Source organism: Bos javanicus, chromosome 21 (genome assembly GCF_032452875.1).
Source record: "Bos javanicus breed banteng chromosome 21, ARS-OSU_banteng_1.0, whole genome shotgun sequence".
Taxonomy (NCBI): domain Eukaryota; kingdom Metazoa; phylum Chordata; class Mammalia; order Artiodactyla; family Bovidae; genus Bos; species Bos javanicus.
The window spans coordinates 27,401,209-27,427,951 of record NC_083888.1 but is presented as its reverse complement, the minus strand read 5'-3'; the positions used below and the strand labels follow the sequence as shown (position 1 = coordinate 27,427,951).

At 42.8% G+C, this 26,743-nt stretch overlaps 1 long non-coding RNA gene across 1 annotated transcript; it reads right to left on the bottom strand.

Moving 5' to 3' along the window:
- Positions 1-80: 80 nt before the first annotated feature.
- Positions 81-26,421, bottom strand: LOC133234279 (uncharacterized). Its single transcript, XR_009732094.1, has 3 exons — positions 25,916-26,421; positions 993-2,605; positions 81-373 (listed from the first exon to the last, which is right to left on the bottom strand). It is a non-coding gene; the product is annotated as an uncharacterized LOC133234279 (long non-coding RNA).
- Between the last annotated feature and the right edge of the window lie 322 nt (positions 26,422-26,743).

The window sequence follows — 26,743 nt, the reverse complement described above, 5'->3', positions numbered from 1 at the left end:
AAATGTAATAACCTATATGAGTAAAAAAGCAGAAAAAGAATAGATAAACATCTAGGTATAACTGCGGAGAAGGCAATGGCACCCCACTCCAGTACTCTTGCCTGGAAAATCCCATGGATAGAGGAGCCTGGTAGGCTGCAGTCCATGGGGTCGCTAGAGTCGGACACGTCTGAACGACTTAACTTTCACTTTTCACTTTCATGCATTGGAGAAGGAAATGGCAACCCACTCCAGTGTTCTTGCCTGGAGAATCCCAGGGACGGGAAGCCTGGTGGGCTGCCGTTTATGGGGTCGCACAGAGTCGGACACGACTAAAGCGAGGCGGCGGCAGCAGCAGCAGCAGCAGGTATAACTGAATCAAGTTCATATACACCTAAACAAACAAAACAACAGAAATCAACTGTGCTCCAATATAAAATAACAGTTAAATTACAAATTAAATTATCTGAGCTCAGTGTAGGGGACACCAGGCGGTGGTGACCCCTATGATTAGATAAGGGATATGCTATGATATTAATTTGACACCAAAGATTTTCACTCAGCAAAACACAGAGCAGCAGTCCACTCAAAGGTGCCTGACCTCATGTGAATGCGACAAGGTGAAGAGAAGAAAAAGGACCACAGGTTAATCAGATCAACACCCTCAATTCAGACGTTGGGAATCTCCAAGGGTACAAAACACACTGCAGGTAAAGGACATATATGGTGTTTCCAGGTACAGGATCCTGACCCATGTGGATGGGGTGAGACCCACACAATCCCCAGACCCCGTACCTGGGGTTGCACGACCTTTGGTTAGGACCCATGTCACTGCTGGTTGGGCCCCTAAAGTGAAACGAGTGAGTTTCTGTAAACTTCTGTGGTGGTAGAAAGAAGTGTATAGTCAGTCTTCTCTCCTCACAACTTTCCCAGAGAAGTCCTCCTCTTCTCCCTTTCGTTCTGTGTGACAGTAACTGTTTTTAGAGCCGTCGTGATAATGTTGAACACACTACCTTGGTTCTTGCAGGCTTGGTCCTTTCTTGTTCCACTGAAGTGTTGACAAAACACACACCAGGCGCAGGGCTGGGAGACGAGGGGCAGGTCTGGTCTCTGCTGAGAAGGGACGGTCGACTGGAAGGAGATCACAGCAGCAACTTCACTTGCTGCCCATTGGCTTTTCACCTGATCCGTGTGCCCTGCAATCAATTCACCAGGTGAACCTGCCTCCCTTCCCGCCATGCTCGTGCTGGTGAATTGGAATAATTACCAGGTAGCCACGGGAGGAGTCTCCAGGAGCCCCAGGGAAGGTGAACCTCACGGGGGTAAAGAATAAAACAGGCACAGGCCTGTATAAAGTGAATACCATAAAGCATTAATTCCTAAACACAAGTGAAACTCTCATGTAGTCTCCCCTTTTTCTTAGCTTTGTACGTATGGTCTCCCCACACACATGATCCTGACCCATGGAGATGGGGTGAGACTCACACAATCCCAAACCATCCACCTGGGGTCACATGTCCCTGCAGTCAGGACACCATGGCTGTGGTCGGTGGGCCCCCAATGTAAACAAGCCTGGTCCGTGGGGCCTCTGGGACCCTAGAAAGAAGTGTAGGGACCATCTCCTCTCCCCACAATTGTCCCTGAGAAGTCAGGCCCCTCCTATTTTCACTTTGGTTCTGCGTGATTTTTTACTGGTTTGAAAGCTCATGCTAGAGGTGAACACACTACCTTGGTTCTGGCAGGCTCTGTCTTTCTTGTCCTGCTGAAGTGCTGAGAAAACAGGAGAGCTGGGCTGAAAGACGAGGGGAAGCTCTGTTCTCTTTGGAGGCGAGAGTCGACTGGAAGGAGGTCACAGCAGCACCCTCACCTGCTGCCCATTGACTTTTTGCCTGATCCCTGTGCCCTGGAATCAATTCGCCAGGTGAACCTGCCTCCCTATTAAACCTAAATGTGCTGGAACATTGGAATAATTACTAGTCAGCCCACCTGAGGAGTCTCAAGGAGCCCCAGGGAAGGTCAATCTGGCAGGGAGAAAGACTACGAACCCTACCACAACACTGACCCCTGGGAGGGCCATGGAACCCCACTCAGAGAAGAGCACGGTTACCCAGAGAAGCCCATCTCAGCTCCAGACCCCTGAGCATTGACGTTCAGATGCAGGCATAGAGTTTTCCAGGACAGAGGCCAGGCCAGGTCTCTACCCAGGTCTCCATGACCTAGTGCAGAGAGTACAAGGTCAGGCCTAAATGTCCTCACTGCAGAAAGCACACGCTCTCGTCTAAACATCAGTGTAGACAAGACTTGGAGAGGTCTAAATCTACCATATAGACAGAACTTGGTCAGGTTCAAACTAGTTTAGGGCTGGTCTCCCAGGAGGCACAGGTCACACACATGCAGGGTCTCTCACCGTTGGTAGGGGGCCCACCCTCCTAGGGGAGCAAGAATGTAGATTTCTTGAAGAAGAAATCATCACTGGGCTCCACACTTCACACACATCAGGAAACTGAAAGAATCCATGTCATTAAACATTTCAACAGGCAAAACAACAATGTTACCAAGTTCTCTGGCCACATGATGGTCAGGTCCAGGGGAGATCCAGGAACTTCTCAGAGTGCAGCCCAGTGTCCTGTAAAGACAAATAGGAAGTAGCCTGATTCCAGCATCACAGGCTTCCAGCAGGAGGTGACCACACTGGAAATACTCTGGAAAAATACATTATCAGTATAAAAATATATTGTTGAAATTGCAAGCATATTATTTGCAAACCTAAAATATTCTTAAAATCTTGATCTTTGTGCATCCTGATCTTTGCGGTTTCTATTGTTTCCTTTGGCTCATATTTTCTAGGTAGAAGCAAGCCATCATTTCAAACTACTTTCATCTAATTCTGTTATTTGTTATATGAATGAAGAATCACACTTAAAAATAAAATTCCTGCCAAAAATTAGTGACTCAAAGAGCACATGAGCTGCAGGAACTTTTTCTTCTAACAGTTTCATTTTTCTCCATAAAGAAAACAGAAAACATAGGCCCCCTGATTTTTTGCTTCTCTGTTCAAACTGAGCTAGAATGAAATTGATATTCATATCAACAGGTAACATTTTGGAGGTTTGAAATGTCATACGAGGGTAACAGGGCCTGGCGAAAAGGGAATGCTCCTATGCTGCTGGAGGGAAAGCCTATCATAAAAATAAAGCTAAAACTCAAATTGGACTTAATTATGACAGTATGTGAAAAATATGGAGTATGAACCAAGGGTCTACATATAGCAGGCAATATGTGAAAACAAATCTGATATCTCAGATGTGAGAATAAAGGTTTTTTGTCAGATACGCAGCAAGGTATTCACAAATTCTTTTAGAATACTGCATGTATCTTTTCAAATTATAGCTTTGTCTGGATGTATGGCTAGGAGTGGGATTGTTGGATCATATGGTAACTGCAGTCATGAAATGAAAAGATGCTTGCTATGAAGAAAAGCTATGACCAACCTAGACAGCATACTAAACAGCAGAGACATTACCCTGCTGACAAAGGTCTATCTAGTTAAAGCTATGGTTTTTCCAGTAGTCATGTATGGATGTGAGACTATAAAGCTGAGCACTGAAGAATTGATGCTTTTGAACTGTGGTGTTGGAGAAGACTCTTGAGAGTCCCTTGGACTGCAAGGAGATCCAACCAGTCCATCCTAAAGGAAATCAGTCCTGAATATTCATTGGAAGGACTGATGCTGAAGCTGAAGCTCCAAAACTTTGACCACCTGATGCAAAGAACTGACTTTAAAAAAGACCCTGATGATGGGAAAGATTGAGGGCAGGAGGAGAAGGGGTCAACAGAGTATGAGATGGTTGGATGGCATCACCGACTCAATGGACATGAGTTTGAGCAAGCTCTGGGAGTTGATGATGGACAGGGAAGCCTGGCATGCTACAGTCCATGTGGTCACAAAGAGTCAGACACGACTGAGCAACTAACACACACACATGTGCATCTTTGAGCAGTTTTAGAGACGTGCATTGCTCCCTATAAAGGTCCCATTGTGTTGGGACCAAGGTCCACTTCCCAATAAAAGCTGTTCCTTGAGCAAATTCAGTCACTGACCAGGTGGCTCATGGTGAGACCACCATGTCAGCTGACATTTCCTACATCTCAGGCCTCAGATTGACCATTCCATTTGAGGTGTAACAGTTTGCCCTGCTGATACAGCTTCACCTCTTTCTGTATGACTAGATGAGTTGTTAATGATGTTTTTAGGATTCTGTAAGATTAACAGCCCTCTGATAGCAAGATATATGTCTTAAAGTTACACCAGGACATGGGGATTACACCATGAGCCTAAGGGAGTTTTTCACCAAAATTAGTTTCTTGATGGAATCTTCTATTTTTAAAAATTTCCCATTTTTATTTATTTATTTATTTATTTTGATTAGTTTGTTTTTGTAGAGAACCATCAACTTTTTTTTTTTAATTGAAGTACAGTTTATTTTGGAGAAGGCAATGGCACCCCACTCCAGTACTCTTGCCTGGAAAATCCCATGGATGGAGGAGTCTGGTAGGCTATAGTCCATGGGGTCGCTAAGAGTCGGACACAACTGAGCGACTTCACTTTCACTTTTCACTTTCATGCACTGGAGAAGGAAATGGCAACCCACTCCAGCGTTCTTGCCTGGAGAATCCCAGGGACGGGGAGCCTGGTGGGCTGCCGTCTGTGGGGTCGCACAGAGTCGACATGACTGAAGCGACTTAGCAGCAGCAGCAGCACAGTTTATTTACAACACTATATTAGTTTGGGGTATACAACAGAGTGAATCACTATTTTTATGGATTATACTCCATTTAAAGTTACTACAAATAGAGTCTATATTTCCTTGTGCTGTAGAATATATCCCTGTAGCTTATTGACTGTATACCTAGCAGTTTCTGTCTCTGTCCCGACACCGGTCTTGCCCCTCCCACCTCCCTCTCCCCCCGGCACCTCTAGTTCTCTGTATCTGTGAGTCTGTTTCTGTTTCATGGATAACCTCACTGGTGTCATGTTTTAGATTTCACATAGAAGTGATAACACACGGTATTTCTTTTTGTCTTTCTGACTTACATCACTTACTATGATAATGCCTAGGGTTATATTGCTGAAAACCCGTTATTTTAATCTTTTTTATAGCTGAGTAGTATTCAGTATGTATCTCATATATGAAAACCTAGGTATATATTTCATATATGAAAACTAGGTATATATTTCATATATGAAAATATGAGTATATATATTTGGAGTGTGGAATTTTACTATAACTTATAATGATAATAATTCTTACAACTTGGGCTTGGTAAAATGTGTTTCACTGGGACTTCTACAGCAGTAGTTTTTAAACTTCGGGGTGCTTCAGAATCAGTTTGAGGATTTATGAACCCAAATTGTCAGATTGCAGTTTCAGAGCTTCTGATTTAGTAGATTTGCAAATACCAGTCTGGTGATTATAATGAAAATCACTGTGTCTTTTGAGTAATGCTGTTAGAGACTGAAGATAACCCTTCTAATTCAAGTATACTGTCTTACATCTTAATACATACAAAACTTTTACTTTGAAACTAGCAGATTGCTAAGTGATTTCCATTTATAGGGCATTGCAAACTGAAATCAATATGTAGGTATCAAAAATAATGAAAATAAAATGTGTTTTCAGAGACACTGATAGAGGAACTTAAGTTTTAAAAAAACATATTTATCCTCTAATTAGATTCATTGGCTACACTTGACTGATAAATTCTTTGTAAAGCAAAAATTGTGATTTTTAAAAATTCTCATCAAAATTAGTTTCCTAATGGAATCTCCTATTTTAAAAAAATCTCCCGCTTTTATTTTGCTATTTGCTGAGTAATATCTATATATCTTTCATATATGAAAAGACACATATATTTCATATATAGCAATACAGATATGTATGTCCTATATGAAAATATAGGTATATATCTCTTGTATGACAATATAGGAACATATCTCATATATGAAAATAGAGGTATGTATTTTTATATCATAAAATTAAAAACCTTCATAAATTAAAATTTTTCAAACAATTAAAGTCTGTCATTGCATGGTTCCCAACAAACTGTGGAAAATCCTTAAAGAGATGGGAATACTAGACCACCTTACCTGCCTCCTGAGAAACCTGGATGCAAGTCAAGAAGCAACAGTTAGAACCAGACATGGAACAATGGACCGGTTCCAACTGGGAAAGGAGTACGTCAACGCTGTTTATTATTACCCTGCTTATTTAACTTATATGCAGTGTTGTTGTTGTTCAGTTGCCCAGTCGTGTCTGACTCTTTGCGACCCCATGGACTGCAGCACACCAGGCCTCCCTGTCCCTCACCATCTGCCAGAGTTTGCGCAAGTTCATTGCACTGGTGATGCCATCCAGCCATCTCATCCTCTGATGCCCTCTTCTCCTTTTACCCTCAGTCTTTCCCAGCATCAGGGGCTTTTCCAATGAGTCATTTGTTTGCATCAGATGACCAAAATCCTGGAGCTTCAGCTTCAGCATCAGTTCTTCCAGTGAATATTTAGGGCTGATCGCCCTTAAGATCAGAGAAGGTGATGGCACCCCACTCCAGTACTCTTGCCTGGAAAATCCCATGGGCAGAGGAGCCTGGTAGGCTGCAGTCCATGGGGTCATGAAGAGTCGGACATGACTGAGCGACTTCACTTTCACTTTTCACTTTCATGCATTGGAGAAGGAAATGGCAACCTACTTTAGTGTTCTTGCCTGGAGAATCCCAGGGATGGGGGAGCCTAGTGAGCTGCTGTCTATGGGGTCGCACAGAGTTGGACAGGACTGAAGGGACTTAGGAGCAGCAGCAGCCCTCAGGAAAGTCCTGTGGCAGGTATTAGAGATAAATTTCAAACACAACTGACTTTCATGAAACCAATGTCAAAGGTCAATTTTCCTCATACCCTTTAAGGAAATAAGAAAAGAGAAAAAAAGAACCCAAACAACCACAGGAAAAAATGCTCGGCATCCTGAATTATTACAGGAATGATGCCCATCAAAACGATAACAAGAAATCAAATCTCATTTGACAGAATGGCCATCCTATCAGTCTGCAAACAGTACGTGGAGGAGAGAGCCGGGAGATAATGGAATCCCCCTTCAAGTTCCCTGTGAACATACATTGGCAACAACCCCTTGAAGGGATAGCCTGCATAGGGCAGAACAAAACAGTCGAGAGAGGTAAAGCTAGGATTCTAATACCCACACCTGGCCTACATTACAAAACACCATCATTCAAATGACACAACCACCCCAAACTTCGCTGGAGTTGTACTTCCAATTGCCAAGACAGACCCAAGTAAAGGTCCACTGGCAGATAAAGTCTTAAAGAAATGTGGTACATATATACAAGGAGCTATTACTCAGATTTCAATTATCGCCACTGAAATTATGAAATGATGCCAATGGTTCCCACAAGGATGGACCTTAGAGGAAAATACACTAAGTGAAGTCAGCAACAGAAGAAGAAAATAGCAGATGATGTCCTTTGAGGACAAAATTGAAAAAAAAAAAAGAGATACAGAGGAAGTAATTTACAACCTAAAAAGAGACTCTAAGATCAAACACAAACAATTCCAAAGGAAAAAAAAGGAAAGTGCCAGATACATATTAGGAGGTTGCTACTACCTTATACACAGAAATGTATATCTGTTATAGGTAATCCAGAAGGATTATCTCCTTTCACATATACAAAAATCTGTATCTCTAATAGATATTCCACAAGGACCTGATTTTCAGCACAAGGAATTCTACTCAACCTTGTTCAATAGCTTCTATGTCAAAAGAATTGATAAAAAGAACAGATATGCTGTGTGTGTGTGTGTGTGTGTATATATATATATATGTCTTAACTGAATCAGCTGACTGTACACTGAGAATCACAAAACTGCAAATTGACTACAACACAGCATTGGTATGAGATTAAAGAAAAGAAAGAAAAGTAATGCCTATTATATCCCCTCTGACCTTGCTGACTTGCACTGCTATCCCATCCCTGGACTCTGAGTAGACTAGAGTTCCAGGACTGCACTGGGGTGGGGTCAAGACAGCCCAGCAGGGTGCCCTTCATAGAGACTCCTCTTAAACCTGTACTGTCTGGTTTGCCCTGGCTGGAACAGACTCCCTAGTGCACCCCAACGATGGTGGGTTGATCCTCTGGCCTCCAGGGCCAGGGTAAAGTTACCAAGTATCCAGGGCCCTGGTGCTGGGGTTCCCAACTGAAGCCTCCTTCCTGAGGGTGCAGCCTCCTGGGCACCTCAGCAGGGAGTGGTGCTCCAGGTAGGCATGAGTCTGGAGGGGAGGGGTAAAGCTTCAGGAGGAAGAAGTAGTGAGACTCAAGCGTTTGGGTGTTTTCTCAGGCACCTTCCACTCTAATTCACAGCCAGGAAGTCGCCATTCCCTAAGACTCTGGGTGTAGGGGGAACCAGAGTTAGGCATGAAGAAGTGCTGCCACCTTGTGGACATTTCTTGGAACTACACTTGTCCACCAGTGCTTACAGCTGCCCCCAGGAAACGTCATGCAGTGGGTATTGCAGAAATTAATTCCTAACACCACCGACTTTCAAGAAGCCAATTGTAACAGGTAAATTTCCTCACACCCTTTAGGGAGAAAAAAGGACCCAATCAGCCCAAGGACATGATACTCCGCATCCCTACTTATTACAGGAGGAATGCCAATCAACACAAGAACTCAATTCCCATCTGACAGAATGGCCATCCTGACTATCGGCAAACAATAAATATGAGAGAGACCATGGAGATGATCGAACCCTCCTTCATATTCCATGGGAATGGACAGTGACAACAGCCCCTAGAAATGACAGCCTCCACAGGCCAGAAAGAAAATTTCAATAGAGCTAAGCCCAGAATTTCAATACCCACACCTGGGCCTATATTACGAAAAACAGTCATTCAAAATGACCCATGCACCCCAACGTTCACTGCAGTGTTATTTACAATAACCAAGACACAGATCCAAGAAAATGTCCCTCAACAGGTTAAATCTTAAAGAAATGTGGTACATATATATACACATATATACACATATACAATGGGCTTTACTCAGACATGAAAAACCGCCACTTAAATTATGAAATTCTGCCAATAGTCCCCACAAGGATGGACTTTGGAGGAGAGATCCAACCAGTCCATCCTAAAGGAGATCAGTCCTGGGTGTTCATCGGAAGGAATGATGCTGAAACTGAAACTCCAATACTTTGGCCACCTCATGCAAAGAGTTGACTCATTGGAAAAGACCCTGATGCTGGGAGGGATTGGGGGCAGGAGGAGAAGGGGAGAACAGAGAGGAAATCGCTGGATGGCATCACTAACTCGATGGACATGAGTTTGGGTAAACTCCGGGAGTTGGTGATGGACAGGGAGGCCTGGCGTGCTGCGATTCATGGGGTCGCAAAGAGTTGGACACGACTGAGCGACTGAACTGAACTGACTGACTGACACTAAGTGAAGTCAGCAACAGAGGAAGAAACTAGGCAAAATTTTGAAAAGAAATAAGGGGAAGTAATTTACAACACAAAAAGAGAGTCTGAGAATTGAAACACAAAGAATTTCAAAGGGGGAAAAAAAAAAAAGAAAACCTGGGGATGAATTAGGAGCTCAAGAAGAGAATGGCAACTCACTCCAGTATTCCTGTTAGGAGAATTCCATGGGCAGAAAAACCTGGTGGGCTACCATCCATGGGTTTGCAAAGAATCAGACATAACTGAGCAACTAACACTTAATACTAACATATACCCAAAAAGCTGTATCTGTAATATATAGTCCACAAGGATTATCTCCTTTCTTCATTCTTCCACATTTACACAGAAATCTGTGTATCTAACAGATAGTGCACAGACACCCAATGTTCAGCACAGGGAGTTCAATTCAGTTGCTCAGTCATGTCTGACTCTGCGACCCCATGACTGCAGCACCCCAGACCTCCCTGTCCATCACCAACTCCCGGAGCTTGTTCAAACTCATGTCCACTGAGTCAGTGATGCCATCCAACCATCTCATTCTCTGTCTTCCCCTTCTCCTCCTGCCTTCAATCTTTCCCAGCATCAGGGTCTTTTCAAATGAGTCAGTTCTTCGCATCAGGTGGCCAATGTACTGGAGTTTCAGCTTCAGCATCAGTCCTTCCAATGAATATTCAGGACTGATTTCCTTTAGGATGGACTGGTTTGATCTTCTTGCAGCCCAAGGGACACTCAAGAGTCTTCTCCAGCACCACAGTTCAAAAGCATCAACTCTTTGGCATTCAGCCTTTTTTATGGCATTCTTTATGGTTCAGCACAGGGAACTTTATTTGAAATTCTGCAATAACCTCTAGGGCAAAACAACCCCCAAAAAGAACAGTATGTTAATACATGCTTAGTCACTTCAGTCATGTCTGACTCTTTGCAACCCCATGGACTGTAGCCCACCAGGCTCCTCTGTCCGTGGGATTCTCCAAGCAAGAATACTGGAGTGAGTTGCCATTGCCTTCTCCAGCGGATCTTCCTGCTGCTGCTGCTGTTGCTGCTAAGTCGCTTCAGTCGTGTCCGACTCTGTGCGACCCCATAGACCGCAGCCCACCAGGCTCCCCCGTCCCTGGGATTTTCCAGGTAAGAACACTGGAGTGGGTTGCCATTTCCTTCTCCAATGCATGAAAGTGAAAAGTGAAAGTGAAGTCGCTCAGTCGTGCCCGACTCTTAGCGATCCCATGGACTGCAGCCTACCAGGCTCCTCCGCCCGTGGGATTTTCCAGGCAAGAGTACTGGAATGGGGTGCCATTGCCTTCTCCATGGATCTTCCTAGAGGATGTTAATATATGTCATTTTGAACCAGGTGCCTGTATACTGTAATACTGACGACAAGCACCAAATGGCAGATCAGCCATATTCCTGTATAGCATTGCCATTAAAGAAAATCAAAGCCTAGTTAATTTCCTCCCACCTCCCTGACTTGGGCTGCTATCCCAAGTCTGAGCAGCCTTGGCTGCTATGACTGGCCTGGAGTGGGACTGAACAGCTGGGCAGGTATCCTTAATTGAGCCCCCTCTTTAACCCATACTGTCTGGTTTGCTCTGGCTGTGACCAGACATCCTAGCTCAACCAACGGATGGTTGCCCGACCCCCTGGCCTTGAGCTTTGAAAAGTAACATAGTCCCCAAATCAATCCTCTTTCCTGAGAGTGCAGCCTCCTAGGCACCTCAGCAGGGTTCTGTGGGCAAGGCAGGGATGAGTTGAGATGTGAAGAGTGAAGTTTTAGGGGGAAGAAGAAGTGGGACACAAGCCCTTGGGTGTTTACTCAGGCACATTCCACTCTAATTCACAGCCCAGGAAGCAGGCATTCACTAAGGCTCTGGTTTCTCAAGAAACCAAAGTTGAGCATGAAGCTACAAGTTAACCAGCAGTGCTTACTCATACCTCCAGTTCACAAGGTCTCTGGAGCTGTTAATGAAAGCTGCCCTCAGGAAAGGATCTGGGGCTGGTACTGCAGAAGTAAATTCCAAACATAAACAGTTTTCAAGAAGTCAACTGCAAAAGGTAAATTTTCCTGACATCTTTAAAGAAGAAAGGGAAACAAACAAAAAACTCCCACCATGCAACAGGATAAGATGCTCAAGATTCCTAATCATAACAGGAGGATGCAGACCAAAATAACAATGACAAATCAAATCCCACCACTCAGAATGGCAATTCTTACATCACAAAAAGTAATGCTGGAGTGAGTCAGGAGGAGAGAGAACCCCCTACACAGTACATGGGAATGGACATCAACAATATCTGCTAGAAAGGACAGCCTCCCCATGACAGAGAAAAACCTTTCTAGACAGCTAAGCCTAGGATCTGACATTCCCACATGTGGGCCTGGATCCCAAGAAAAACCATCATTCCAAAACACACATACACCCCAATGTTCACTGCAGCACTACTTATGGTAGCCAAAACACAGACCCAGGAAAATGTCTACTGACACATTAAAGCTTAAAGAAGGTGTGGTACACATATACAATGGATCATTACTCAGCCTTGAAAAACCACCACTGAAATTATGAAATTATTCCATTGGTCACCACAAGGATGGACCTTGGAGGATCATACACTAAATAAAGTCAGGCAGACAGAGTAAGAAAATAGCATATGCTGTGAATTCCAGGCAAAATTAAAAGAAAAAATAGAAGAACACAAAAAGAGACTCTCAGAATTCAAACACAGAGGATTCCAAAAAAGTTCAAAGACCAAGGATGAATTAGGAGGACGGGACTAACATATACACAGAAATCAGTATCTAAAATAGATAATCCAAAAGGATTCCCTCCTTTCTTCTTTCTTTGCCCCTTCCTCCCACAAATGGGTTTCCCAGTGGCTCAAACAGTGAAGAATATGCCTGCAATGCACGGGACCTGGGTTCAATCCCAGGGTCAGGAAGATACCCAGAGAAGGAAATGTCTACCCACTCCAGTATTCTTGCCTGGAGAATTCCATGGACAGGCAGAGAGTCAAACATGACTGAGTGACTAATACTTTCACCTTTTTTTTAACTTTCCTCCCACAAATACAGAAATATCGGAATCTCTGAAAAATACACAGAAATGTATATCACTAACATATACACAACTCCAATACTTTGGCCACCTCATGTGAAGAGCTGACTCATTGGAAAAGACCCTGATGCTGGGAGGGATTGGGGGCAGGAGGAGAAGGGGACGACAGAGAGGAAATCGCTGGATGGCATCACTAACTCGATGGACATGAGTTTGGGTAAACTCCAGGAGTTGGTGATGGACAGGGAGGCCTGGCGTGCTGCGATTCATGGGGTTGCAAAGAGTCGGACACGACTGAGCAACTGAACATACACACAGAAATCTACATCTGTAATCGATAATCTGCAAGGATTATCTTCTTCCTTGCTTCCTTCCTACACATATTAACAAAAATCTGTATGTCTAACATATATACCAAAATCTGTATCTTTAACATATACACAGAAATCTGTATCTCTAATAGATACTTCACAAAGACCTGATGTTCAGCCCAGCAAACTCTACTAGACCTTTGCCAATTACTCTGTGGTAAAAGAATCAAAAAAAAAGAGATATGCTATATGTATATGTCATATTAAATCAGGCAGCAATATACTGAGATAAGCAACAAACTGCATATCAACTATACTCCAACATAGCACTGGCATGAGATTAAAGAAAAAGAAAAAAAATTCAATGACTGATATACTCCCCCTGACGTCCCTGACTTAGGGTGCTGTCCCATTCCTGGAGCCTGAGCAGGCTTGGGTTCAATGACTGGCCTGGAGTTGGGTTGAGAGAGCTAGGCAGGGTGTCTTTCATTGAGTCCCCTCTTAAACCTGTACTGTCTAGTTTGCTCTGGCTGGGACCAGAGTCCCAAATGCACCCAAAGGATGGCGAGTACCTCTAGCCTCGAACCTTGGAAAAGTAACCTAGCCTTCAGGTATTGTGGTACTGGTATTCCCAGTTCAAGCCTCCTCCTTGAGAGTGCAGCCTCCTAGATAGCTCAACAGGGAGCAGGGACCCAGGGTAGGAGTCTGGAGGGCAGGGGTGGAGTTTTAGGGGTAATAAGTAGTGAGACACAAGTCCTTGGGTGTTTGTTCACATTTCACTCTAATCCACAGCCCAGGAAACCATCTTTCCCTAGGCTCTGGTTGCAGGTGGAACCAGAGTTGGGCACAGAGAAGTGCTGCTACCTTGTGGACATTTCCTGGAACTACAACTTGCTCACCAGTGCTTACTGGCACCTCCAATTCAAAAGGCCTGTGGGGCTGTAAATGACAGCTGCCCTCAGGAAAGGTCCTGCGGCAGGTACTGCAGAAATAAATTCCAAGCACAGTCAACTTTCAAGAAGCCAATTTCAAAAATCAATTTGCCTCACACCCTCTTAGGAAAGAAAAAAACAACCCAGACGACCACAGGACAAGATACTCAGCATCCCTAATTATTATAGGAGAAATGTGAATCAAAATGACAACAAGAAATCAAATCCAACCTATCAGAATGGCTGTCGTCACAAGTCTGCAAACATTAAATGTGGGAGCCAGATAGTGATGGAACTTACTGATATAGTCAGTGGGAATGGAGATTGCCAAAGCCCTGGAAAGTACAGCCTCCACATGCTAGAAAAAGATCTTCAAAAAAACTAAGCCTAGAATCTGACATACCCCCATCTAGGCCTACATCCAAGAAAACCATCATTAAAAAAAACACGTGCACCCAGCGTTCACTGCAGCACTAGTTACAAGAGCTAAGACACAGAACCAGCAAAATGTCTTTTGATACATTAAAGGTTGAAGAAGATGTGGTACATATATACAATGGACTCTCATTCAGCCATGAAAAAAGGCTATTGAAATTATGAAACTAAGCCACTAAAAGTCACAAGGATGGACCTTGAAGTATTACAGACTAAGTGAAGTCAGCCAGGCAGAGAAAGAAAATAGCATATGCTCTCCCTTATGGACAAAAAAAAAAAAAAGATACAAAGGAACAAATTTACAACACAAAAAGTGACTCTGAGAATTCAAACACAAACAGAAGTCTCCAAGAAAAAGTGAAAGAGCAAGGATGAATTATGACATCAGAGCTATCATAGACACAGAAATCTGGATCTGTAATAGATAATTCATAAGGATTATCTTTCTTTCCTTCCTTCCTTCAAATATACACAGAAATTTGTATCTCTAACATGTACAGAGAAATCTCTATCTGTAATAGATAATCCAAGATCATTATCTCCTTCCTCCCTTCCAGATATGCTCTGAAATCTGTACTTCTAACATACTCACAGAAATCTGTATCTGTATTAGGTAATCCACAAGGATTATCTCTTGCTTCCCTTCCTTTCTTTCAGAAGTACACAGAAATACTTATCTCTAATGTATACATAGAAATCTGTCACTGTAATAAATAATCCACAAGGACTAAGCCTTCTTAAGTAAATAATGTTTAAGAAATAGAGGAAAACAATAGGAAAGATGAGACCTCTGCAAGAAAGTCAGAGATACCAAGGGAACATTTCATGCAAAGATGGGCACAATAAAGGACAGGAATGGTATGGACCTAACAGAGGCAGAAGATATTAAGAAGAAGTGGCAAGAATACACAGAAGAACTATACAAAGATGGTCTTTATGACCCAGATAGCCACGATGGTGTGATCACTCACCTAGAGCCAGACATCGTGGAGTGCAAAGTCAAGTGTGCCTTAGGAAGCATCAATACGAACAAAGCTAGTGGAGGTGACGGAATTCCAAATAAGCTATTTCAAATCCTAAAAAATAATGTGAAAGTGCTTCACTCAATATGAAGCTCCAATACTTTTGTTAGGGGAAGCACACTGACTGAAACCACCTACCCTGGCCAGGCACCATAGTAACTATTCGCATGAGTTGTTTTACGACAGGAGGTCCTGGTAAAAAACATGGAACTAATAAGCCACCACCAACAGGGAGAGCTCAGGAAAGATCAAAAAGTGACATCACATGTTCAACCACCTCCCAGAATCCTTCTCACTGGCATCCATCTTGGCTGAACAAGGTGTGCACCATGAGGAAGGACTCTGAGTCAGAATAATTGGCTAAAGACAACCTGGAAACTAATCCCATCACCATAAAAACCGAGACTGTAAGCCACGTGGCAGAGCAGTTCTCCTGGGTTCCCTTATCCTACAGCTCTCCGCCGGGTGCCCCTTCCCAGTAAAATCTCTTGCTTTGTCATGTGTCTCCTCAGAAAATTCATTTCCGAGTGTTAGACAAGAGCCCATTTTCAGGCCCTGGAAGGGGTCCCCCTTCCTGCAACATTTTGGTCACCTGATGGGAAGACCCCAATGCTGGGAAAGATTGAAGGCAGGAGGAGAAGGGGACAGTAGAAGATGAGATAGTTGGATGACATCACTGACTCAACGGACATGAGTGTGAGCAAACTCCGGGAAACACTGAAGGACAGGCAAGCCTGCATGCTGCGGTCCATGGGGTCGCAGAGAGTCGGACACAACTGAGCGACTGAGCAACAACTGTTGATAAAACAAGTGACCAGGACCCACTGTGTAACACAAGGAAACGTACTCCACACTCTGCAATAATCTATAAAGGAAAAAACCCCAACAAATCACATATACACCTACGTAGATGCAAAACAATTTGCAGTAGAAAGAAAAGGAAAAATCAAAACACCCACAAGGTTGTAATTCACTGTGCACTCCAGTTCAAAAGATGGGATGAAAACAGAAAAACCTAAAGGAAAGTCTGATTCTATTCCCCTCAGGACCTACTGGTGTAACATCCCTGGAGCCTGACTGGTCTGGTTCCCAAGTGGTGGCTCAGATGGTAAAGTATCTGCCTACAATGCAGGACACCTGGGTTTGATCCCTTGGTTGGGAAGATCCCTTGGAGAAGGAAATGACAACCCACTCCAGTACTCTTGCATGGAAAATTCCATGGATGGAGGAGCCTGGTAGCCTACAGTCCATGGAGTCACAAAGAGTTGGACACAACTGAGCGACTTCACTTTCTTTCTTTCTGGAGTGTCCTGGGGCTGAGGTAGCTGGGAGCATGCAGCAGGCAGTGTGTCTCCAAAACGGACCTGGAGTGCCTGTTGCCCTCTGGAGAGCCCCCAACCTCCAGATACAGGCAGGAGAAATTAAGAGATTGGAATTAACATATACATATTACTATGTATCAAATAGATGATAAAAGTACCTACTGGATAGTTTAGGAAAGTTTATTGAACACACCGTAATCACCTATATGCAAAAAAGAACCCAAAAGGAATAGATAAACGTCTGTGTGTAACTGAATCAAGTTCCTGTACACCTGAAATAAACACATCAGAAATTCACTCTATTCCAACAGAAAATAACAAAGAATTTACAGGGGAAAAAAAAAAAAAGTGGCATGAAGTAGTGCTGCCGCCTCGTGAGCATTGTCTGTAATAACACTATAAAGAGCTGTGCTGCTGCGAATTTAACATTCGCAAGGGTCCAGGGGCTGTAAGTAAAAAACACCTGCCTTCCAGAAATGTCCTAAGAGTGGTCATCGAAAAAGAATCCAAAACAAGGCAGGCATTAAAGAAGCCAATTTCAAGATGTAAGTTTAAGTCACACATTTAAAAAAACCACATGAAAAGATGTCAGCATTGCTCAACAGTAGAGAAATGCAATTCTAAAATACAATGAGGTATCACATCACACTGGTAGGAATGGCCATTGCCAAACATTCAACAAACAATAAATACTACAGAGGGTGTGCAGACAAGGGAACCCTCCTCCACCGATGCTTGGGATGTAAATGGGTAACAGCCACTCTGGAGGACACCGTGAGGATTCCTTCAACCATGAAAATGAGAATGAAATTAGAAAGCATCCTAATACCAAACACAAAATAAACCCCAGAGAGTATAAATATCTAAATGTAATGATGGATACTATGAAATTCTTGAGAAAATATAAACAGGACACAACTTGACATAAAATACAGCAAGTTCTTTATAGAATCACCTCTTAGAATAATGAGAAACCATAAATCACAAAGTGGGACTGAATTAACCTTAAAAGCATTTGCATGCCTAAAGCAAACCCTCAAGGAAAGACAAGGACAATCATCAGAATAGGAAAAAATATTTGCCAAGATACCCACAAGGAATTCATCTCCAAAACATACAAACAGCTTGCACAACTTAATATCAACAATACATACAACCAAGAACAAAATGGGCCAAAGACTGAAATGGTTATTTCTCTGAGGAAGGTCTACAGATTCACTTAGGCACATGAAAATGTGATCAGCATCACTAATTATTAGAAAAACACAAATCAAAGTCCAATGAGCTAAGCACTCACATTGGTCAGAATGGTCGTCTCAAAACATTTTAAAGAATAAATGCTAGGACTTTCCTGGTGGTGCAGCGTTAAGAATGCGCCTGCAAATGCAGGAGACACGGGTTGGAACCATGGTCTCAGAAGATTCCACGTAAGTAGGGCCACAAAGCCCATGTGCCACAACTACTGAGCCTGTGCTCTAGAGCCCTTAAACTACAACTACCGCAACTACTGAAGCCTGGTGCTCTAGAGCCTGCGTTCTGCAACCAAAAGCCACCACAATGAGAAGCCTGGACAGTGAAACTAGAGAGTAGCCCCTACTCACTGCAGATAGAGAAAGCTAGATTTCTGCAATCAAGGCCCAGTGCAACCAAAGACAAATGATTAAAATTATTTAGAAAAGAATAAATGCTGGAGAGGGTGTAGAGACAAGGAAATCCTCCAGCACTGTTGATCACGATGTACATAGGTTCATCCAGTAGGGAGAACAGTATGGAGGGTCATTTGAAAAATAACACACAGAAGTATCTTAGGACCCAACAATCCTATGCCTGGGCATAAATCCAGAGAAAATTAAAAATGTAAAAGACACCCCTGCAATCTTGGCTCACAAGGTGCAATAGCCAAGTCTGGGAAGCAAGCTAATTGTATAAATTTCAGATGAATGAATACACGATCAGGTACAAATACACAATGCAATATTTCTCAACCATAAGAAAGTAGGAAATAATGCCAAGACCAGTCACAGAAAAGAAAGTTGAGATGATCATTCGAAGTAAAGTAAGGGAGACAGAGACAGACAAGCATCATATGATATCACTTCTAGGTGTAATCTAACAATGGTTGAAAATGAACTTTTTTCTTAAATAGACACAGCCTCACAGACTTAGAAAAGTAACATCTGCTCACTGACATAGAAAACTATGGGTGAGGGAGAAACGAGCTGCTTCAGACTATATATACTACTACTCATAAAGTCACCAGGATCTACTGTATAACACAAGAAAACTTATGCAACACTGTAATTACCTATACAAAAAACCCCACACATACACTGGAGCAATGTCTTAGGAGTGGTCACTGGAAAAGAATTCAAAACAAGACAGGTGTTCAATTTCACCTGTCAAATTGGTGGCCAATTTCAGGTGGTAAGTTTAACTCATACCCCTTAAAAAAAAATCACATTAAAAGATGTCACCATTGCTAAACATTAGAGAAATGGAAATAAAACTCCAATGATGTATTTCCTCACATGATTTACAATCACCATTGTCCAAAAGTCAACAAACAGTAAGTGCTAGAAGGAGTGTGGGAAAAAGGGAACCCTCCTACATTAGTGAAAAGGTAAATTAGTAACAGCCACTATGGAGAATAGTGTGCCAGTTTTTAAAGAAATGAGAATGAGAATGCAATTGAAATACTCCCTGATGCATACACAAAAATAAACTCCAAATAGATTAAAGACCTAAATAAAAGGATCAGTCAGTTCAGTTCAGTTGCTCAGTTGTATCCAGCTCTTTGCAACCCCATGGACTGAAGCATGCCAGGCCTCCCTGTCCATCACCAACTCCCGGAGTTTACTCAAACTCATGTCCATTGAGTTGGTGATGACATGCAATCATTTCATCTTCTGTTGTCCCCTTCTCCTCCCACCTTCAATCTTTTCCAGCATGAGGGTCTTTTCAAATGAGTCAGTTCTTTGCATCAGGTGGCCAAAGTACTGGAGTTTCAGCTTCAACATCAGTCCTTCCAATGAATATTCAGGACTGATTTCCTTTAGGATGGACTGGTTGGATCTCCTTGCAGTCCAAGGGACTCTCAAGAGTCTTCTCCAACACCACAGTTCAAAAGCATCAATTCTTCAGCACTCAGCTTTCTTTATAGTCCAACTCTCACATCCATACATGACTACTGGAAAAACCATAGCTTTGACTAGATGGACCTTTGTTGGCAAAGTAATGTCTCTGCTTTTTAATATGCTGTCTAGGTTGGTCATAACTTTTTTTCCAAGGAGTACGTGTCTTTTAATTTCATGGCTGCAGTCACCATCTGCAGTGATTTTGGAGCCCCCAAAAATAAAGTCTGTCACTGTTTCCACTGTTTCCCCATCTATTTGCCATGGAGTGATGGGACCAGATGCCATGATCTTAGTTTTCTGAATGTTGAGCTTTAAGCCAACTTTTTCACTCTCCTCTTTCACTTTCATCAAGAGGCTCTTTAGTTCTTCTTCGCTTTCTGCCATAAGGGCAGAAATCCATAAAAGTATGGATACAATGAAACTCCTGAGGAAAAGAGCAGAACACACTTTGACATAAAATGCAGCAAGCCCTTTTCTGACTCATCTCTTAGAATCATGAAAAATAAAATAAAAATAAATAAATGGGACCTAATTACCCTTAAAAGCATTGTAACAGCAGAGAAAACCATAAACACAACAAAAAGACACCCTCATAATGAAAGTAATATTTGCAAAAGAAGACACCCTCAGGAATTTATCTCTAAGACGCACAAATAGCTTATGCACCTCAATAACAAAGAAACAAACCAATCAAACAGGGGCACAAGATTTAAATGGACTTTTCTCCAAAGAAGACATAAAGGTGGCCGTGAAGGACATGAAAAGATGCTCAGCATCTGTAAGTATTAGAGAACTGTGGATCAGTTGTACAATGTGGTATCGCCTCACACAGGGTCAGAATGGTCAGCATCAAAAAATCTACAACAATAAATTCTGGAGAGGGTATGGAGAAAAAATAACCCTCCTCCCTGTTGGTGGGAATGAAAGTCAGTAAATCACAAAGGAGAACAGGACAAAGGTTCATTAAAAACTAAACAGAGAAGCACCATAGGACCAGCAATTCCATTACCGGGCATAGATCCAGAGAAAACCATAATTTTAAAGACAGGTGCTCCCCAACGTTCATGGCAGCACTATGTACAACAGCCAAGACATGGAAGCAACCTTAGTGGATAAGGACAGATGAATGGGTAAACAAGATGGGGTACACGCACACAGTGAATTATTACTCAGCCATAAAAGGATGACATCATACCACATCCAGCAATAAGGAAGTGGAGATGATCATAGTAAGTGAAGTGAGACAAAGACAAGTATCATATGATATCACTTAGTGGTGAATTCTAACAATGGATACAAATGAACTTCTTTACCAAACAGAAATAGCCCCACGCATAGCAAAGCACCTTATGGTACCAAAAGGGAAAGGTGGTGGGCAATAAGAAATGAGCAGGTGTTGATGAACATACACACACTACTCTTTATAAATAAACAAAGAGGACCCCTAATCAATACTGCGTAATAAACTAAATGGGAAAAGAAACCAAAAAAGCACACGTACACATCTATGCATAAGTGAATCATGTTGCTGTCCACCTAAAATAAAAACAAGTAAACATACCCTACAACACCGTAAGTCACCTATACACCAATACAAAATACAAATTACAAAGAGTGAATGTCAACTCTATTCCCCTCAGGCCTTGGTGACCTGGGCTGCTGTCACATCCCTGAAGCCTGGGCAGGCTTGATTCCCAAGGATGGACTGTCATGGGGCTGATGGAGCTGGGGAGTGTGTGCCAGCCAATGAGCCCTGCCACATGGCCCTGGTGAGCCTGTTCCCCTCTGCTGCAACCCACAACCTCCAGATCCAGGTGGGTTCTCCTGCACTAAAACTACGCCTACTGCACCCAAAGGATGTGGAGCCTCTGGGCTGGAAGAGCTTTGAAAAGCCCCATGGGCTCCATGTCTCCTGGTGTTGGGGTTCCCACCTTCAGCCTCCTTCCTTAGGGTCACCCCACCTATGGATGAAAGCACCCTTCCCAGAGTGGTGTTGCAGGAATTGGGATTTGTCCAGGGGACAGGGGTAAGGAAGGAAGAAGGAATGGGACACAAGCATTAAGTGCTTCTTCTGGGACTTTCCACTCTGACAATCCAGGAACAAGACTTTACCCAAGGCTCTGGTTCCTTCGGGAGAAGGCGATGGCAACTCACTCCATTACTCTTGCCTGGAAAATCCCATGGACAGAGGAGCCTGGTATGCTGCAGTCCACGGGGTCGCGAAGAGTCGGATACAACTGTGCGACTTCACTTTCACTTTTCACTTTCATGCATTGGAGAAGGAAATGGCAACCCACTCCAGTGTTCTTGCCCGGAGAATCCCAGGGACGGCTGAGTCTGGTGGGCTGCCGTGTATGAGGTCGCACAGAGTCTGACACGACTGAAGCGACTTAGCAGCAGCAACAGCTGGTTCCCTCAGCAACCAGAGTTGGGCATAAAGACATGCTGCCACCTTGTGGCCATTTTTCCCATAACAACAACTTGGAAATCAATGCTCCTGGCCACTTAACATTCACAAGGCCTGAGGGGCTTAAGGAAAAAAACACCTGCCCTTAAGAAATCTCCTAGGGGAGGTCATCGGAAAAATATTAAAACAGGGAAGTCACTCAAGAAGCCAATTTGAATAAGTAAGTTTAACTCACACTGTTTTTAAAAAAAATTCATATGCAAAGATGTCAACATCACTAAATATGAGAGAAATGCAAATCAAAACTTCAACAAGGTATCACCTTACACCAGTCACAATGGCCATAGGCAGAAACTCTACAAACAATAAATACCGGAGAGGGTATAGAGCAAAGGGAACCCTCCTACAATGATGTTGGGGATGGAAACTGGGAGCAGCTACCGGGGAGGACACCAGACAGATTCCTTAGCGATGACTATGAGAATGAAATTAGACTACTCACTAACACCATACACAAAAATAAACTGCAAATAGATTAAATGTCTAAATAAAAGAACAGATACAATGGAACTCTTGAGGAAAAAAAGCAGAACACACTTTGACATAAAATGCAGTGAGATCTTTTTTGATCCACCTCTAAGAATCAGGACATAAAAAACAAAAACAAACAAATGGGACCTAATAGACATTAAAAGCATTTGCAAAACAAAGGACACCATCAGTGGGAAAAAAAAGACAACCAAGAATGGAAAAAATTCATGCAAACAAAGCCACAGGGAATTTATCTCCACACATAAAAACAACTTGTAAAACTCAGTATCAAAAAGCAATCCCATAAAAAATTGGCCAAAGATCTAAATGCACTTTACTCCACAGAAGGCATAGAGATGGCCATAAAGTAGAGGAAAAGATTCTAAAATCACTCGTTCTTAGAGGAAGGGAAGATGTCCAGTGAGATATCACATCAATCAGAATGAGCATCTCAAAAAATCTACAACAATAAATTCTGCAGAAAGTGTGGAGAGAAAAAAACCCTCCCACCATGGATGGGAATGTAAATGGGTACATTCACTAGGGAGAACATTATGGAGGTTCTTTAAAAAACTAAACACAGAAGTACCCAGTGACCCAGCAATCCCATACCTAGGCACAGATCCAGAGAAGACCAAAATTGTAAAAAAAATAGCTGCATCCCAACAATCATAGCAGCACTAGGTACAATAGCAAAGACAGGGAAGCAACTTAAATGTACAAGAACAGATGAATGGATACAGAAGATGTGATATATATACACACAAACACACATACACACACACACACACATACACAATGCAATATTACTCAGAAATAAATAGGGATGAGATAATACCATTTCCAGCTACAGGGAAGAAACTAGAGATGATCATACTAAGTGAAGTGAGACAGGGAAAGACAGGTATCATAGGATATCATTTCTGGTGGAATCTAAAAATGGATACAAATGAACTTTTTACAAGAGAATTAGCCTCAGAGACTTAAAAAAGAAACTTATGGTTACCAAAGAAGAAAGTTGAAGGGGGCAGAGGACAATTAGCTGGTTCAGATTAAAATAATACCATAATAGCCAGGACATGGAAGCAACCTAGATGTCCATCAGCAGATGAATGGATAAGAAAGCTGTGATACATATACACAATGGAGTATTACTCAGCCATTAAAAAGAATACACTTGAATCAGTTCTAATGAGGTGGATGAAACTGGAGCCTATTATACAGAGTGAAGTAAGCCAGAAAGAAAAACACCAATACAGTATACTAATGCATATATATGGAATTTAGAAAGATGGTAACGATAACCCTGTAAGCGAGACAGCAAAAGAGACACAGATGCATAGAACAGTCTTTTGGAGTCTGTGGGAGAGGGAGAGGGTGGGATGATTTGGGAGAATGGCATTGAAACATGTATAATATCATATATGAAACAAATCGCCAGTCCAGCCTTCGATGCATGATACTGAATGCTTGGGGCTGGTGCACTGGGATGACCCAGACGGATGGTACAGGGATGGAGGAGGGTTCAGGATGGGGAACATGTGTACACCCGTGGCGGATTCATGTTGATGTATGGCAAAACAAATACAACATTGTAAAGTAATTAACCTCCAATTAAAATAAATAAATTTATATTTAAAAATAAATATATAAAATAATACCACAAAAAACGTGCTCAATAGCCCAAAGTCTGACAGGGCTGTAAATGATACCTGCCCTCAAGAAATGTCACAGGGTAAATCATCGGAAAAGAATTCCTAACTGGGCCAACTTTCAAGAAAGCAGATTCAAGTGATAAATTGTACTCACAAAGTGTAAAATAACAAAAGCACATGGGAAGATACTCCACATCAGTAATTATTAAATCAATATGAATCAAAATTACAATGAGGTATCACTTCACACTGGTCACAATGGCCATCATCGAAAAGCTCTGCAAAGAATAAATACTGCAGAGAATGTACAGAAAAGGGAATCCTCCCACAGTCTTGGTGGGAATGTAACTGGTGAAGCCACTATTGAAAACAGTATGGAATTTCTTTGAACACTAAACATACAGGTATCATATGATCCTGCAATCCCACTCCCAGGTTTAGATCTGGAGAAATTCATCATTCAAAATGACATGTGCACCCCAATTTTCAGGCTAGCACTATTTACAACAGCCAAGACATAGAATCCACCAAAATGTCCATTGACAGAAAAATGAAGACTATGTGGTATATCTACATACTGGAATACTACTCAGTCATTAAAGAGAATGAAATGATGATATTGGCAGCCCCATGGATGGACTGAGAAATTTTCATACCAAGTGGGGTAAGTCAGAGAGAAAAAGACAAATATCCTAAGGTACCATGTACAGGTGGAATCTATAAATTCATACCGCTGAACTAATATACAAAACAGAAACAGCCTGAGAAAACCAAATTCTGATTATCGTGAGAAAGTTAGAAGGCAGGGATAAATTAAGAGTTTGGGATGAAAATATACACACTAATATATATCAAGTTGATAATGAAAAAGGACCTACTGAATACAACAGGGAACTCTCCTGAACAAACTGTAATACCCTGTATGAGGGAAAAAAAACAACAACAAAACAGAAAAAGAATAGATGTCTATGTATAACTGAATCAAGTTCAGGTACACCTAAAACAAAACATCGGAAATCAACTCTACTCCAATATAAAATAACAATTCAATTACAAATCAAGTTACCTGAGCTTGGTCTAAGGGAAACCAGACAGCCATGACCCTATGAATTAGACATGTGATATGCTATGATATTAATATGACACCACCAAAGGTTTTCACTCAGCAGAACACAGAGCAGCAACCCACACAAAGGTGCCTGACCTCATGTGAATGTGACAAGGTGAAGAGAACAAAAAGGACCACAGTTTAAACAGGGCAACACCCTCAATTCAGATGTTGGGAATCTCCAAGGGGACAAGACACACGGCAGGCAAAGAATAGATACACTGTCTCTGTGTACACAGGATCCTGACTCAGGCGGATGGGGTGAGACCCACACAATCCCCAGACTCTGCACCTGGGGTCCCATGACCCTTGGTTAGGACATCATGTCTCTGCTGGTTAGGCCCCCAAGGTGGAAATGGGTGCTTCCTGTAACCCCCTGGGATGATAGAAGTGTAGGGTCAGTCTCCTCCCCACTTACTGTCCCATAGAAGTCATCTCCTCCCTTTGGTTCTGTGTGATAGTAACAGTTTTTACAGCTGTCATGATAATGTTGAACACACTACCTTAGTTCTGGCAGGCTCAGTCCTTTCTTGTTCCACTGAGGTGTTGAGAAAACAAGCCAGAGGGCTGGGAGACGAAGGCCAGGTCTGGTCTCTGCTGAGGAGGGACAGTCGACTGGAAGGAGATCACAGCAGCAACCTCACCTGCTGCCCATTGGCCATTTGTCTGATCCATGTGCCCTGGAATCAATTCACCAGGTGAACCTGCCTCCCTTGCCACAATGCTTGTCCTGGAAAATTGGAATAATTACCAGGTAGCCACCTGAGGCGGAAAAGGCAATGGCACCCCACTCCAGTACTCTTGCCTGGAAAATCCCATGGACGGAGGAGCCTGGTGGGCTGCAGTCCGTGGGGTCGCTAAGAGTCGGACACGACTGGGCGACTTCACTTTCACTTTTCACTTTCATGCATTGGAGAAGGAAATGGCAACCCACTCCAGTGTTCTTGCCTGGAGAATCCCAGGGATGGGGGGGCCTGGTGGGCTGCCGTCTATGGGGTCGCACAGAGTCTGACACGACTGAAGCGACTTAGTAGCAGCAGCAGCCACCTGAGGAGTCTTTAGGAGCCCCAGGGAAGGTGAACCTCACAGGGATAAAGAAGCAAACAGGCACAGGCCTGTATAAAATGAATACTGTAAAGCATTAATTACTAAACACAAGTGAAGTTCTCATGTATTCATCCCTTTTTCTTAGTTGTGTATATGTGTGTGTGTGTGGTCTCTCATGATCCTGTCCCATGCAGATGGGGTGAGACTCACACAGTCCCCAGACCACCCACCTGGAGTCACACGTCCCCTTGATCAGGCACCATGGCTGTGGTCAGCAGGCCCCC